This window comes from Drosophila arizonae, chromosome 2 (assembly GCF_054131065.1).
Source record: "Drosophila arizonae isolate 15081-1271.41 chromosome 2, UAZ_ARI_1.0, whole genome shotgun sequence".
In the NCBI taxonomy this organism is placed as follows: Eukaryota; Metazoa; Arthropoda; class Insecta; order Diptera; family Drosophilidae; genus Drosophila; species Drosophila arizonae.
In genome coordinates, this window is record NC_142922.1 from 23,412,067 (window position 1) to 23,427,989 (window position 15,923).

General features: G+C 40.3%; 1 protein-coding gene across 8 annotated transcripts in view; it reads right to left on the reverse strand.

The window, feature by feature from the left end:
* Nucleotides 1–15,923, reverse strand: part of btsz (bitesize) — a 72,962-nt gene that overhangs the window by 32,141 nt on the left and 24,898 nt on the right. The window contains exon 1 of one of the 8 annotated variants that reach the window (XM_089476313.1): nucleotides 13,630–14,252. The exons of 6 other annotated variants lie outside the window; for them this stretch is intronic. The gene's annotated coding sequence lies outside the window, so the exon portion shown is untranslated. Of the gene's footprint in view, nucleotides 1–13,629; nucleotides 14,253–15,923 lie in introns of those variants that run through there. One more of the 8 variants, XM_089476314.1, reaches the window with a different exon arrangement.

Here is a 15,923-nt window from a genome sequence, read left to right on the forward strand (position 1 = left end):
GTCTATCGCGCTTAACATTTTTTGTTTGTTTTTATTATCATTTTGCTGTTTTAATTGGCCAACAAACACGGCTGACTTCAAGCTATGGACACGACGGACAGACATTTGTTGCCATAGCGAAATTCTTACAAGTGGTAAGGGGAGCAAAGTGCTAACGACATTTCCATTGTTCTAAATTCTAATTTGGCGTTGCCTTTAATTCGAGCCAGCTCTACTTGCCGCCCAGAGCCATTGAACACAAGAAAGTTGACAGTTTTGGGCCTAGAAATGAATGTCGTACATACTTTTGTAGACAGTTTTACAAGCAGCGCTATTGGAACGCTTATTGGGTCAAACAGAAAGAGGCCATCAATCACGGAAATTGTTTAGCCTTTCCGGGCCATTGCCTATTAATCAGCATGGCCCGCCCCAAGAATAAAGACGTCGAATGTCAAGCCATGCTTATTGCTATATTTCTATTGAATTGAAATATCAATTTGACGTTTTAGGGTAATTTACATTCAATGTGCACTGTACCACTGTACCACATTAAATCACCAACCACAACGATAGTCACTGACCCGGCCAGCCCGGTGGGAATGCCTGCTATGGTATTTTATGCCACCCCTGCTAGCATACATATGTGATAGTACGTACGGGGGTAGGTGCGTGAGGGTGTGCGCATGTGTTAGAAAAAAAAAAAAAACACATGTTTCTAGCCATATTTTGATATGAATATTTCATAAATCCCGCATGCAAACTAAGCAAAATCAATATCAGGTAACAACGCGTATGCGTATGCCTCTGAATATTTCGAAAGAAATAGAAACCAAAATGATATAAATGTACATAATACATATACAAATATATACAAATATATATAGACAGTAGATATATTGGAATTTTCAAAGATATATATGTATTTATACAACGCACACGTGCTGGTCAAAGTTCCCTCGGGCCGTAAACGAAAAAGCTGGGAAATAAATAAACTAAACTTTGAAAATTTGTTCACTTCAATGTCTCTATCTGATATCTAAGCAAAGCCCTCGGAGGCAACACTTTAACAATATCTCTCGCTGTGTGTTAATATTCAAATTGAAAGGGCGTGGAAATCAAATAGCTGTCGGGAGCAACAAAAAAGGACTCCGACTCGGACTGGAGCGCGGATGCCGGTCCACTAAGCTAAGCGATTGTCATTGAGATGAAAGTCACGTAAATTTGTGCTCTTTTTTTTTTGGCAAAAGTTATGGTTACATTAGAAGGGCTTAGCCCAAATAGATGCCAAAGAGCATAAAGAAACCTGACACACAAATATACAAAGAAAAAATATATATATTAAAATAAAAGTTAGAGAAAATGTCAAAAGCCAAAATCGTAACAAAATTACAATTTATACTCGGCGTGAAGTCAGTAACTTTTGGTTGAGCTGGACCACTGGACCCTCTCGCATTTTCCAGACGAAAGCATCGGAAAATTTGACTCGCTCACTGCACTGAAGAGCAAAATTATTACAATATAAATTAATGGGTGGCGTGTGCAGCAAAATCGCCAAGGCGTGGCTGCCTGACTAACTGAAAAAATAAAAGGGGGGAGAACGCGAGAGGTGTCAAGCAGAGGGCCAGCAAAAAAGAAAAACGAAAAACGAAAAAGAAAATCGCACCTAAAAGTTTTCATTTCGTATTGCTTGACCCAAGTGTAGACGGCCCACAAATCAAGCCAGCAAAGCAACACTGACGAATGCGGCCCGAAGGAGGGAGGAGGTAGGAGGGAGGCAGGCGACGCCAGCGACAAATTGTACGTGCGTAAATTGGCGAGTTGGCCAAAAAGGTTGTTGACTTATTGCCGGCACTGTCGCGCGCGCCACAGCAATAACTGTTCAGCATATACCAACAACAGCAGCAACACCAATAGCAACAACAACAACAACAACAACAACAGCAACACTATTATTTATAATTATTTTATTTTTTGGCCATGCTAGGCCTGGCCAACGAGTGCCGTTGCTTGTTGGTCAGTTAGCATTCCCGTTGCCACTTCCTGCGGCAAGCGTGACAATGTTCAATTACAGCTGCACTTCAGAATTTTAAGTAATTGAAGGCAGCGCACCGCGCAGCGCAGCGCACACGCCAACTCGGCTCGCACGGTGGTGCGCCGTCCTCCACCTACAATAAGCCATTTAATTATGTAATGTCCCGAAAATTTATGTCCCAGTCTACTTTGAGCGATTGCGTTAACATTTTCACGCTTTTCACGCTAGCCGAAAATGCCCCACTAATTGATAAAACTGGTCTGTGGACGACTAAAGTCGCCCATTGGCAGTCGTGAAAGTACTCATTAGATTAATCTAGAAAGTAAACAGCTAATAGGTACCACTAATTAAATCACCAAACAGCCATAGCCATCAATTCCTGATGAAAACATTAGCCTAATGCGCAGGCAAGGCACAGAGCAGCTCTTTGACGGATTGAAAAACTGGGCGAAAAGCATCTTGGCCCATTCGAAATTCCATCTCAGTTGAAAGGCAGCTGCGCCAGCTTCGATGGATGCGTGCGTGGGTGGGCGCACATACTCAAAATACGTTCGCATATGATGTGTGTGTGTGTGTGTGTGCATAGTCATGTATATCGAGGTCTACCGTTAGCCGGTCTGCCGGCTCGCCGAGTTGTAGCGAGGCGTTTCCATTTTTGTTTTATGTCTCCAGTTTGGCTGGGCCATAAAGTTTATAGCGAAAACTTAATTCAATTTGAGCCATGTGTCAATCAACAGCTGCATTTAAGTGCAAAATTATGTGCACCGAAACGCAGGGCTGGCCGTGCCAGTATCTAGCTAAGTGCCAGCCCATGTTGGCAAACATATATTTTAAACAATTTTATTACAGGCAAATTGCATTCATATTCTTGTGTGCTTAGTGTGATTGTGTGTGGCTTTTACAATAATTACTTTTTTTTATATATATACATACATATAATATATTTGCATGCGAAAATTAATTTGATAATTTTTAAGTAAGGAAAAAAATGGTTAATATTAAATGACAACGCGTTGACATTAACATTTAAACTATTAATTTAATAATATAATGGTCAAGCTTAATAATAACTTATTAATTTGTCAACATTATTTGTTTCAATTATGTGTAGCTATTTTTGAGCATATAAATCAACGTTATGCATAATGAGGTATGGATATATATAAACATACCTATACATATACATAATTGCATGCATTCATATAGGCATTCATATATACATACATACACGTATAAATATTTGCATGCATTCTTACGTACACAAACTTGCATGGAATACGTATTTGCATGCATACCGACTCACACACACACACCCACACACTTGTACAAGTAAACGTAAACCTCTTAATCTGAGTTAAGTTCATGCGAATCACAGAGCAGAACTGCATCAATATGGTACAACTTTTTCCAAGTATTACACTCTTCGTCCGAGCATTGTTAATATTCCCCAACAAGGTAGAATAATTTAGCTGTTCCCACTAGTCGAACGGTCAACAGTTGATTGGCTTGAAAACTGGCTGCGCGCCGTTTCATATGAATCGAAGCTCAGCTTCCTATGGGCCACATGGCAAGGCAAGCAAGGGGCGGGAGGGGGCGGTGCTGTACTCGTCAACAAACTGTTATAGTTCAGTGTATACGAAACGCTCTGCTGGCTGCCGCAGGCAATACTCAGCACAGTTGGCCACAAGTGGCCCTATGGCTAGATACAATGCGCAGAGTTTGTGGCAGCGCAGCAGTTTTTCATATTTGCGGGATTTGGTCGTTTCGAATTGATGCTGCTGGCAAGAATGTATAACGAGGCCAACTCAAAAACAAAAACAAGAAGAGGCAGACGTGGTAAACGAATACATAAGCACGCCCACGCACGCACACTTTAATAAAAACGCAAGTGTAACCATTGGGAATGCCCGAACGAAATGTTTAGCAGCATCTTCAACAGTGACAAACGGAGAAAGCGGGCAATTTGTCAAAACCACAAAACCACAAGAAAATCCCAGGCAATCATCGTCAATTTGCATTTTGGGTGCCGTACACATACACCCTCAGCGCACACACACACACACACACAGACGACATTCACCCGCGCGTACGCACGCCGCGTACAACGCTGCGTATGACGAATGTGTGTGCGATTGGGTCGACAACACGCATACGCCCCGTTGGCTTGACGAAAAACTGGCAGGCCGGTAATTGGAAAATCATCCATTACCAACGGCTAATGGAAACCGAAGGGAACTCTCGCCAAATTCGATTAAGCGTGTAAGCGCCCTGATACCACAAGAATAAATACGTATATGTATATACATTGTATATATAGAACGATTTCAATCTCGAGCCTGCATTTCTCGGCGGTTTTTGAGAAATCGAGCTGGGCTCATACATAGCTGGCCTGGCTGCTTGAGGTCAATAGCTAATTATATAATTCAATTTGGCTGGCACAGTTCGCTCTGCCCCCGCGCTATTTATAAACGCGATTTAATTAAATTCATGCGTCAGCTGCGCCTGTGTCCAAAGCAGCTCAATCAAAAAATTCCAATATTAAAACAAAATGTATAATAATTTTTGTATACTTATTTGTTGACATATTTTAAATTCCTAAACGTTGACCTTGACTTTCAGACAATGTTTTTAGATGAAAACTGCAATAAGGAACTTTGCCGTTTCGTTTCGAATGTCACAAGCAGCTAAAACATTTCCATGATGTCAAAGTGTTTGCTTCGTTATTTTTTACATTTCTTTTTTTTTTTCATATTTATCAAATATCGATTCGCCTTCTACGATACCTAAATCAGCCGGCGGCCCAAAGCGAACATGTTGCTCCTGGAAACATAATCTGCAGAGGTTGCGGCAAATTGCACATTGAAATGTGAATAAATACAGAATACTATTTATTTATACTAAAAAGCAGAGCAGAGAGAAATGGAGTACTCGATTCGCTTGGGGCGTGAAATTAGAAATGCTTTGACTTTGACCTATGAGCAAATTAAATTCTTTAGTTGCCATTAGACGTTAGAAAACGGTGAAGAACAAAACTAAATTGTGGGTGAAAGGTCATTTAATGAAATTTTTAAATAAAAATAAATTATTATAAATTTGACACATTATAGTGGATATCTTAAAGATATTTATGAATACTTCGAGAGACTGGATCCAGTAAATTTTTATTAAGCATACAAAGCACCCGTTATATAATATAATCTGCTTAAACTCTTATTTGTTATTTATCTTCGCACTGTAACTAATCCATCTAATCCTAGGCTGAACTGCGATATATGAACGTGTGTTACAGTCGAACGGACCATTTGGCATTAATGTACCCTAGTTGCCATGACTTGGCTAATTGATTAATGTTGAGCTGGCGTGGCAGTGAGTAGCTGGATCGTACAGCAATTAATGAAATCAACAAGGGGCTTTGTATAGTTCGAATGCGTTTTTTATGCTGTCTCATACTAGGGACAGACAACAACTTTCCTTCTCTCTATTTGCTCGTCAAATGCTCAACAAACTCCACGATAATGAGTATCATGTAATGCCAGACGCATCCAATTCGCTGGGGCACAGCTGCAGCTGTGCATTGGCAGCGGAACTGCAAATAGTCAACAAAAAAAAGTGAATGCCAACAGCGACATGCCACATGCAACAGCAGCAGCAGCAGCAGCAGCAACAGCAACTGCCATTGCAATGGCAACAATTACAGCCACAAAACAAAATGCGTAATTACAAAACTACAAACTACGCGCGCCAATTGAAGCAGAAATAGAAAAAGTCACGACAGCGAATCGTATTCATTGCGCCGCTGACAGTTGTAAAATGGAAAGGTTATCTTTAACACCGGAGCAACAGCCACACACAGCAACAAGCAGCATCAGGCACGCCCCGTGCAGTCAGTGGCAGTGGCTCCTGTGCCCTCCTGGGCCGGACGTCCACGGAGACATTGACTAATGGTCTGGCCAGCGAGCAGCCATAAAAGCATCGCTGCAACAGTCATCGAGGCGATGGCCAAGATGATAATGTTGATAATGTTGCCGATGACAGGGCAGCACTTAACAAGCCGTTAGCCATCAGACGGAACTAAATATAAACGATGGCCATAAAAGCGCACTTGAGTCTGCAACAGCATTTGACATCAATTTATCTGGCAAAACTATTTTCAGATCAAAATCAATAAACGTTTTTATTGCAAAGCTGAATAAAATTTATTTATGCCTAAGACGTACTTAGAACAAGTTGAAATCTATAACACAATAAAAATTTTGATTAGAATTTAATGAAAATGCAAATCAATCTGGGCTATCATCATATCAATCATATTAGAGAAGGCAGCAAATGGATTTCTTTGTCGTCAAAATGTGATTTTTTTTTTCCTTTGATTTCATTTAGCAGGAACTTCAATTAAAGTCGATTTGAGTTCAATGCTTCCTTTTGTATGCGGCCATTGAGTGCGTTGGTCAGTTCAGCTATTCCAATCATTTTCAAAGGTATCAGGCTCAGAGGCAGACGCTGCACACCAATAAGTGACATCCAGTGCTGAATCAATAGAAATTCCTCAAGTTCTGTGCTCTATGAAAGCTAATGGCATGCTCAGATGCTGAATGAGAGGCAGGTTAAATGAAAGTCAGCTGGAGCTTATTTCAAGCCATAAAGACTTTTGTCCGTTAGGCAGCCACACACACACACACACACATACATGGGCAACAGATGGATTGCATTTGCATTTGAAGAGGAAACAGAATGTCCATCAGGAGCTGCCCACCAGCTGGTTAAATATGCTAATCTACTGCGATCTCAATGTCCTGCGATACGCAGTTGCCTTAGTTGAAGTTTTGCCTTTGCCGCTGGGCGTGGCAACTGGGCGTGGCAGTGGCTGGTATTAATGCAACAGCAGCCGCATGTTGACGCATTTTGATTGGTTTGCCCAGATGTGGCGTACTCTGGCCGCATGCATAAATGAAGTTTACTTTACTTTTACTCTGCCTGGCTGCAGTTAATGCAGCAGGTCAGGTTTATTTCAGTTTTCTTTTCGTTTTTCTTTCCGTTGTATTTTGTTTTTAACATCGTGTTAAGTTCCACGACGAGGCGAACCGGTTCCCAGCAGCTGCTAAATGTATTTATAATAATACTATTTGTTGGAGCCCAGCTGAAATTTAAGTGCAGTCCAAGTACCTGGACTGCACGTGTCTGTGTGTGTTTTTCTGTGTGTGGACTTTTACTTTCAGCAAGAGCCAGTGCCCCATCGAGCTCAACCCTCTCTATCTCTTCATCTCACTGGAAGCTTGGTCAGCTGCTAGAGGCAATGGGCCCGCATGCCCTTGCACGCATTTCGCCACGAGAATGTTGTCTCTGTGAAAAGAGCTAAATGGGGTTTTGCCCAGCTTCTGGTTGAGTTTTTTGGCAACTATGCTTTTGATGGCTTGATAAACTTTCTCTGCGCATAACTTAGAGTATGAAATAAAAGCAGAGCAACTTTTCGCACTCAGCACCCCGAGCTGAGTTCGACTTCTTGGCATGGCTTAGCTAACTTTATTGTTTCAAGTTTATTGCGAGCCAGGGCTACAAGTGGCTCTTCTCTGTCTCTCTCTCTCTCTCTCTCTCTCTCTCTCTCTCTCTCTCTCTCGGTCTCTCTGCACCTTTGGCAAAGTTTTTAGCATTTATAAGATTTTTGCCATCTTCAGAGCATGAACTGTGCTCGATTGCAAATGAAGCTACCAGGCTGTGTGATTGGGCCAATTTAACTGCAGTTCGCTGGTCAGCTAAGGAAACAGAAACAATTGCAGTGGACTGGGACTGGGGAAACGTGTCTCCGCAATCATTAGAGCATCAAACTGGCCCTAACCGAGACTTGGCCAAGCCCAACTATGGGCCAAAAGCAACGTCAAACCAAAAAAGGCCAACATGCAGCAACAATGCGTCAGCAGAGTAAGAGACAAGCAAAGACAAAGAGAGATAGTTTGTATGTCTGTGTGAGAGAGAGAGAGAGAGAGAGAGAGAGAGAACCAAACCATAAAAGGCTAGAGAAGTAGGTTGTTGTTGTTGTTGTGCCTCGCTGAGAAATGGGCAAACGCCTGGGAAATGGAAAAGGAAATGCCCCGTCCGCATATGCTTGACACGGAAAATGCCATCACAATGCATACAAATGCATCGCATAGACAAAACTCAATGCGGCCATAGAGGAAATCAATGTACATAAAAATTACTTTCTTGACTGTAAAGTTTCAAGTGGCTGCCACTAAAGCCAGAGCCAAAAGCGACCAACCGAATGTTGTGCTTTTTGTTTGGCCAACCCACACTCGAGTGCAGCTAGACCGCCATATAAAGGCAACTCTCAATGCCCGAACGCGACTCAATTGTAATTTGAGTGCTTCCAGTTTTTGCTCCGAGTGTGGGCGCCGCGTGAAAATTGCGTGCAATTATCAAAAGATGAAATCAACCGCCAACAGTCGAACAGTAGAGCAGTCGAAGAGTCAAAGAGGCAAAATGCAGGCTGCAGCTACTGAACACCAATTCTATTGTCTCTTTCCCTCTGCTCTTCTCACAAATACACTGCAATATATGAAATGAAAATATTACAATAATATTTTGACAAATGAAATTCTAGCTAAAGCTTAAGCAATATTTTTTAATGCAATAATAATAATATATTCTATGGTAATAATAATTGTTGTTTATTTTACATAAAACAGAATATGAGTGAAGAAAGCATATGTATATATTTATATATAACCTCATATACTCATTTATGATCATATATACATATATATGTAAGCTATATAATGTAAGATTCTCAACAAGATTATCAAATCACATTAAAGAGTCGGAGATGCCAACCGCTGGCTGTGAACTGCATTTGCATAAACCCATGTTAATCCATTTTCAGGGTCATTCAGTGTATAAATATCTCCATAAAATGTTAAGTGAAAAACTTTTGAGGCGATTAAGAACTTTAAGAGTTCAACATTCGCTATATGCAGTTCATTTCAATCGATATTAAATTAGCATTTTAAATGTTATTAAAAAAACAGATACAATGAATATTGAAGTAGTTAAATTTAGTTTCATTTATATATGCCGGTCCGTCAATTAATTCGTAATAGACAGATTGAATGCTAGAAATTCATTGAATGTTAAGCTCTTACGTACATTATATATAAATACATATATATGTAGGTATATAAATAGCTGAATGGGGCGTGTTACACGAGAGATATTTTAATTATTCAAGAGAAAAGTTCTGAGAGTACAGACCAGTTATGACTACCCTTATAAGTAGAGGTATACCGTCTCTTTAATTATAATGTTGGCATAAGCGTTACGTGTGTGTGTGTGTGTGTGTGAAAGAACTCTGTTTTAGACTTCCCAGCTGCATTTGCTACAAGTGATATTGATTTATGGCACTAAGCACATTGATTGTTGTCATTTTAAAGGTCCATTAAGCCATGCGGACAATAATAAATTGAATTGAATGGCTTGTTAGGCGGGCATCTATGTAGTCAAGCTGACAGCAGCAAAGTCTTTAGCGAACGAGCACTTGAGCACAGCTGATGCCATGCCTAACATGTACAATAACAATAACAACAAGAACAGCAGCAACAACAACAATAACAGTAAGAAATGCCAACAAATATAACATATATGAGTTTCAGTGAAAAACTGTAACAATTTTTCGCAGCCTGTGCGAAAATAAATAAAAAATAAAACAAGAAACAATCCAAACATTATTCTGAATTCTCGATTCTCGGTTCTCAATTGAAAAAGCGGCTACAGCTGCGTTTCCGCTGACCGCCTTCTGATTCATCGTTGTCAACTCTCAGCCCCCATATGCCCCCCTCTTCATTCCGCTTGTGACAGCAAAGCGGGAGAGAGAGGGAGAGAGAGACAGAAAAAATAACAAAAATCATCGACTGATTAAAATCAGCCTCGTTTTTTCACTACTTATATACAGATCTTTTTTTCCGTCACATTCTCGAGTTGAGTTTCCCAGCGCATTTGGCGCTTTTGAATTTGTCAGAGAACAAAAACAATATTGGCATCTAATGACGGCTATTGACAGCAGCCGCCGCTTTAAGCCACGTTTGTGTATTATTTCAATTGCTTGCTTTTTAATACGATTTAACCAATTCGGGTTTGTTTTGTAAAAGGCAGCGCGATAATTTGAGTTTAATTGCAGTTTGCATGTGTTTGGACTCACGATCTATGGCCAGAACGGATGTAATTTATAAAGAGCTATAATTTTGTTTGTGTTGTTTAGAAGCGATTCGCATCGAAATGAGAATGCTATAAGTTCAGCTAACAAAAGTCAAAGTTCTTGTATAGAAATCAAGGCAGTCGATGAAATTTGATTCAACCCATTTGAGCTGGTTAACACGTGTGAATGCAGAGTGAATACCTTGAGTGCATATTCAGTGGGCTTGTAATATGCATGAGAGCTGCTATTTAATTATTTAATTAGCTTACATTACGCAAAACGTTTTTATATTTTTATAAAAATTATATTTTTATTCGAAATCGAATAGAATTAAAAATTATGAATATTTTATACACTTTTTATTTTCTGTAATATAAATTATTCATCAAATGGATTTAGGAAATTTTTGGGAAAATTGCAATGTAATCATTCCATCATTTACTTTCCGCCCTGCCAATCACATCTCAGGAAAAGTCTTCGCTTCTGGTTCAAAGGAAACAACGATACCAAGAAGTAATTAACATTTTTTTGTACAATTTTATAATTTGTCAATTAATCAAATGTATTGGCCATAATTTCTGCCAGTAATGAGCATTAAGCAAACCCTGCAAATTATGCTAATGCAGACTAATGCCAAATGCCAACTGCCAAAGGGGGGCAAGTGAATGCCAGCCACCCACACGATGACACGCGCTAATGTACGAAGAGGCGACAATGTTAAGACGTGCCCATCATTATCATTAACACTTCCTACACTGTCCGACAGAGATGTCGTTTAGTGCTCACAGCAACTTCATTAGTGGCTTGAATTTCTGCTTTATTGCCTTTCGCATTCGCTGAGCTTTCATCGGCTTGAGTTTTATTGTGGTATCTCATCTCGTTTATCTCTGCGCAGACTTCTCAGTTGACTTTTTGATGTGGCTCTCGACTTCTCTCGTGCCGTCGTTAAATAACAGTTAACCCAATTTGCATTTGGCTTGATTAGAGATTTCGCCAACTGTCCAATTTCTAGCTAACTGGCCACGCGGCCCCTCCCAGTCGCAGTCAGCTAGAAGTATCTTTTTGGCAATACCTTGGACTTTTGGCCACTTCTGTGGCAGCTGCTTTTTTTTCGTCAGCTGATTAAAATGCAAATATAATGGGTCGAGCCAAAAATGGGGTAAATAACTGTCAGTACTTTATGCTTTAATTATAATAAATTACGCATACGCACATTTGGCCGGCGAAAAGTAAATGAAAGCCAACCCTCGAGTTATTTATTTAACGGAAATAGAAAAGCGTCAGGGCAAACGCAAATAACTCCGCATGAAGGAAAGCTGCTGAAAATGATAATGATAAATGTGTTAGCCGAGCAAAAACAACAAGGCGTTTCTCTAGCCCCCTGGGCGTGGCCACAGGCACCAGCCACAACAGCAAACGTCCAGCTACATGAATATGCATAAATGATTAATGAACTCATCTACTGGGTGTTCAATTTTTCGTGATCTTCCTCTTCTTTCGGCATGCTCATTTTTAAACGAACCGCTCCTGTGGCCCGTGGCACATTTAAATGGTACGTGATGCCAATGGTCAATGCACTCGCACATACACATTTTACTGCCTCACTTATCTAGGCGCTTACCCGGCCCAGTCATGACATAATGCCCAAGAATTCGGATCTAGTGCCCATAAATATCGTACCCAAACTGTGCTCATCTGATAAGCTACGTTGCGGCCTTATCTACTCCACGTATTTGACTAACCAGCCGCAAAGAGCCCCAGAAATAATGACACTTGCCTTTGAATTTGAAATGAAGTGTGAGCAGCATTAATATGGCCAAAAATATTTATAATTGGCAATTACTAAGCATAGAATAAGTAGTTGAATTTTAAGTAATTTAGCAAACAGTCTGTCAAATATTTCCCACCTTAACGCGAAGTTAGACCTGTTAAAAGTATAGAGTATAGTAATATACATATATATATTCCAATATTAATGCAGAGAGCATTCTGGCTACCCGCCAAATTACATGATTTGCTCTCATTTTCAGCCCATGTCATTGATCTTCAAGCAAGTGGAGCTACCTTCGCCGGCAGCCGTCTCAACTCGCCTTGCTGCGAGCCAAGGTCTAAAGTTACGAATGTGCAGCGATATGCTAATTAAATTTGAGCCGCACAATATGAGACGCAGCGCAGCAACGACAAATGTATATAAAAGTAGGTACATATACGTATAAACAGCCGTTACGTATGTATGAGGGCAATCTGTGAGCTATTTAGACAGAAAGCAACGACGGCATTCACAAAATGGAAAAATGAAAAAATGAAAAATGTGGACGCTTTGTTGGCTCAAACGCCACTCACACCTACAAGATACTTTACTTAACAGATACATTTGTTGTTGTTCAGATTTGCTGTTGCTGTTGCTGTTGACGCAGCGCTCCATTAGTCATGTCTTGCTAGTGGTTTTTGTTGTTGTTCTTGTTGTTGTTGTTGCTATTCTGTCTACTGTGTGAAGCGCAGTGAGCTCAGTACCAAGAATAAAAGCAACAGCAACAACAACATTGCAAATCTGAATCGCCAAATTGCAAATTCATTCAAGTTGATGGACCCATCAAATGTGGTTTGCATATGCGGCTAACGACTGCAATTTGGCACTGGGTAGAGAGAAGTTTTGAAGCCGCGTCGGCGGTAAAAACACAAACAAAAAGCATTTGAGACGTGCGTCGATGTGCGGCATAAGAATTAAGCTGAATTTATGGTATGCCAAGTTCGACAAGCAGAAGGCAAACACAGTCAAGTTAAAAGCAACAAGCCACAATAACAACAGCAACAGAAACAGCAACAGTAACAGCAACAATCGCCCAAAGCAGATACATACGATATTATATACATATACAGACAAGGTACACAGCGTAAAGAAATGCGAACGCTTCGGCTCCCTGGACTCCGCTGGGCTCCACTGGAGTGGGTGCATTCGTGAAATGCGTGAGCTGCGTGTGTAATGCGCCTTCAGCAAGCCAAACAGCTAAGCAGCCAAAGACAAAAATACACACAGATATACAAATACACATTTACACAAATACGCAGATTACATGGCTAGAGAGTTAAAAGATACAAATGCAAACGGGGCGACGCTGCTGCGCCTTTGTTTGCAACTGGATATATTTGTATCTGGAAGTTCGCATTGGAGCTTTAATTAAATTTACACTCGGACCGTTAACACAACCGAATGGCGCATTTCTGGATGCCAACTCTCAGCTGGCTGCCAAGTATGTGCAGCAAATGAGGTAGAGAAAATACAACCAAAGTAAAGGCAAAGGTAACGAAAAGAGAAAAAAAGAAAATAATAGGAAAATAACAACTATGAACAAAAAAAAAAAAAAAAAAAAAAGAACTATAATAATTGCGCAATTGTGCACGTAGAGCAATCGTTGCTCTAGCTGTTCCATTTTACCTTGTGTTATTGAGATACTTTTTGTTGTATCTTGTGGCTGCGGCAGTTCGTGGATTCGCTGAGGTATTCGTTGGGCGATTAATGGCTCTCGCCTCGGGGGGTTAATAATAATATATTCGGCAAACTTTAATATTTATTTTGCCAATTTCGTTATCTTCTGCTTGGCACACAGAAATTCTTTCGTTTATCTTAAAACTTCCATTCGTTTCATTCCTTATTTTTTTTTTTTGGTTTCGGTTGCTGTTTTTCTTTTGTTTTGCTTGTGTTCGTTGCTTAGAGGTTAATGTCGCGTCTGTCGCTGCTGCTTGGCATGCATTCGTTTAGGCGGCGTGCGGTATCTGTTAGATACTTTTGTAGCTTATGTGCTTGTATACGTTTAAAATCAGTCGAATCGGGGATCATATCAATAAGATATATGATTTCTGCGGGCGCAGGTAGAAATATACAAATCTTAAACCGGCAACGCACGCATTCACTCGCTCTCTCTATATCTCCCTTTTTATATGTATATATCTTTATCTTAAGAAACACACACACTCACATGCTCACGCACCGTTACACAGAGCGACCGTGTGACGACGTCCGCTCAGCTCGAGACGCGTTCGTTGACTGAGCTGCGAGTTGCTTGCCGAGATTTAACGACGCTCGCTCGATTGAAACACCCGATTGAAAGCAACAGGTTGAACATTGAAAGAGACCGATGCGATCAGTACCTGGCTCAGTCTCTCTCTCGCTGTCGCTCTCGCTCTGCCCCTCTCTCTCTCTCTCTCTCTCGTTGCAGTGCCTACCTGCTACCTGAGGCGCCCTTCTCGCATTATCATTAAACAGAACGCGAACTCCACAGAACGCGACGTCGCCAGTCGCTATCATTTTAATTATGCACTCATGGGAAAGACGAGTCGCATTCTTAATGTTGCTGCTGCTGCTTTTGTTATTATTATTATTGTTGCTATTTTCGTGCCTAGCTGGCCAGTGTAAAATTCTGTTCACGGGAAACGCGAAAAAGTTCCCAAAGTGATTTCTGCAGCATATTTTCATACACTGCCACAAACAAGGCGTTTATTCATGTTGACTGCGTTTGCCGAAAGTGTTAATAATTGTTACCTAATTAAGGTTGATTAGCATTTAAATAAATAAAGTCAAATAACGCAAAAATTAAACGATTATTGGTTGCGTGCATAATTTTAATATTGTTTTGATTTAATTAAAATATATATAACAAAAAATTATAGATACGAGATATTTTTTGTGGTACAGAAAAATATATAATAAATGAATATAATAATAAACAATTATAAACAAAGGAAGATTTTGTCATCTATGTAATTTTTTTATTTTATTAAAACATATATAAATAAATTAAAATATAAACAATAATACAATAATATAATCAATAAAAATATCAAAGAACCTGTTTCTTATTCTTAATGCAAATATAAATAATATGAGCAATATCTGCATATTCATTGTCAATCAATATATTCACTTAAATACAAGTGTATTCATTTATTTGACAATAAGCTTTGTCGTAGTGTATTCGAAGAGCTTAATTGGTTCTTATCTTGACACTCAGAGACATTCATTTGTTCGCATGTGAGTTTCCACAAAGCTGAAGTTGCGGCTGTTTGAGCAGAAAACATGTCACGACAGCGCTTAAAGGCATCATAATTGTTTAATAACATTTAAATAGTGTAGTTAAATTGGTTAGCCACATGCGGGCGCCTAAGGCAACATAATGCGGCAACGTGGCTCGCTGAGCCCGGCGGCCGTAGTTGCCGTTGCTCGATGTATTATAATTGTTAAGGTGACAGCCGAAAAGCATGCGCCATATGGCCATGTGAAGAGTGTGGCGTATGCGGCACTAATTGGCGGCAGCCGTTGTCTTTCACAGAGTCGCGGCCATTTTGCATATCGCATGTTGCATGCTTTCAGGCACGGATAAAGCCGGCTGCCTTTAAGCCGGAGGGAAGGACACGGCCCGAGTTAATAAGGCGGGCGCATTGGACTGGGGAAAATGGGGCGGGCTTATGCATTAAGCGCCAATTAAGAAGCTTGATGACCAAACTTATTGAGAGCCAACAGCAAAGAGCGCAAGCTGAAAAGCCAAATACAAAAAAAATATAATAATAACGGAATAAAAACAGATATTACGATGCGTTTTAAAGACGCAGCTCGTGTAACAGCTGACTGCACAAAAGTTTGATAAACAGAAGCAAAGTTTTGGGGCACCCCGAACGTTGGTCAGCGTCGCCTAGCAGCCAAATTGTAATTAAAAGTAATCAAAAGCATTAGCA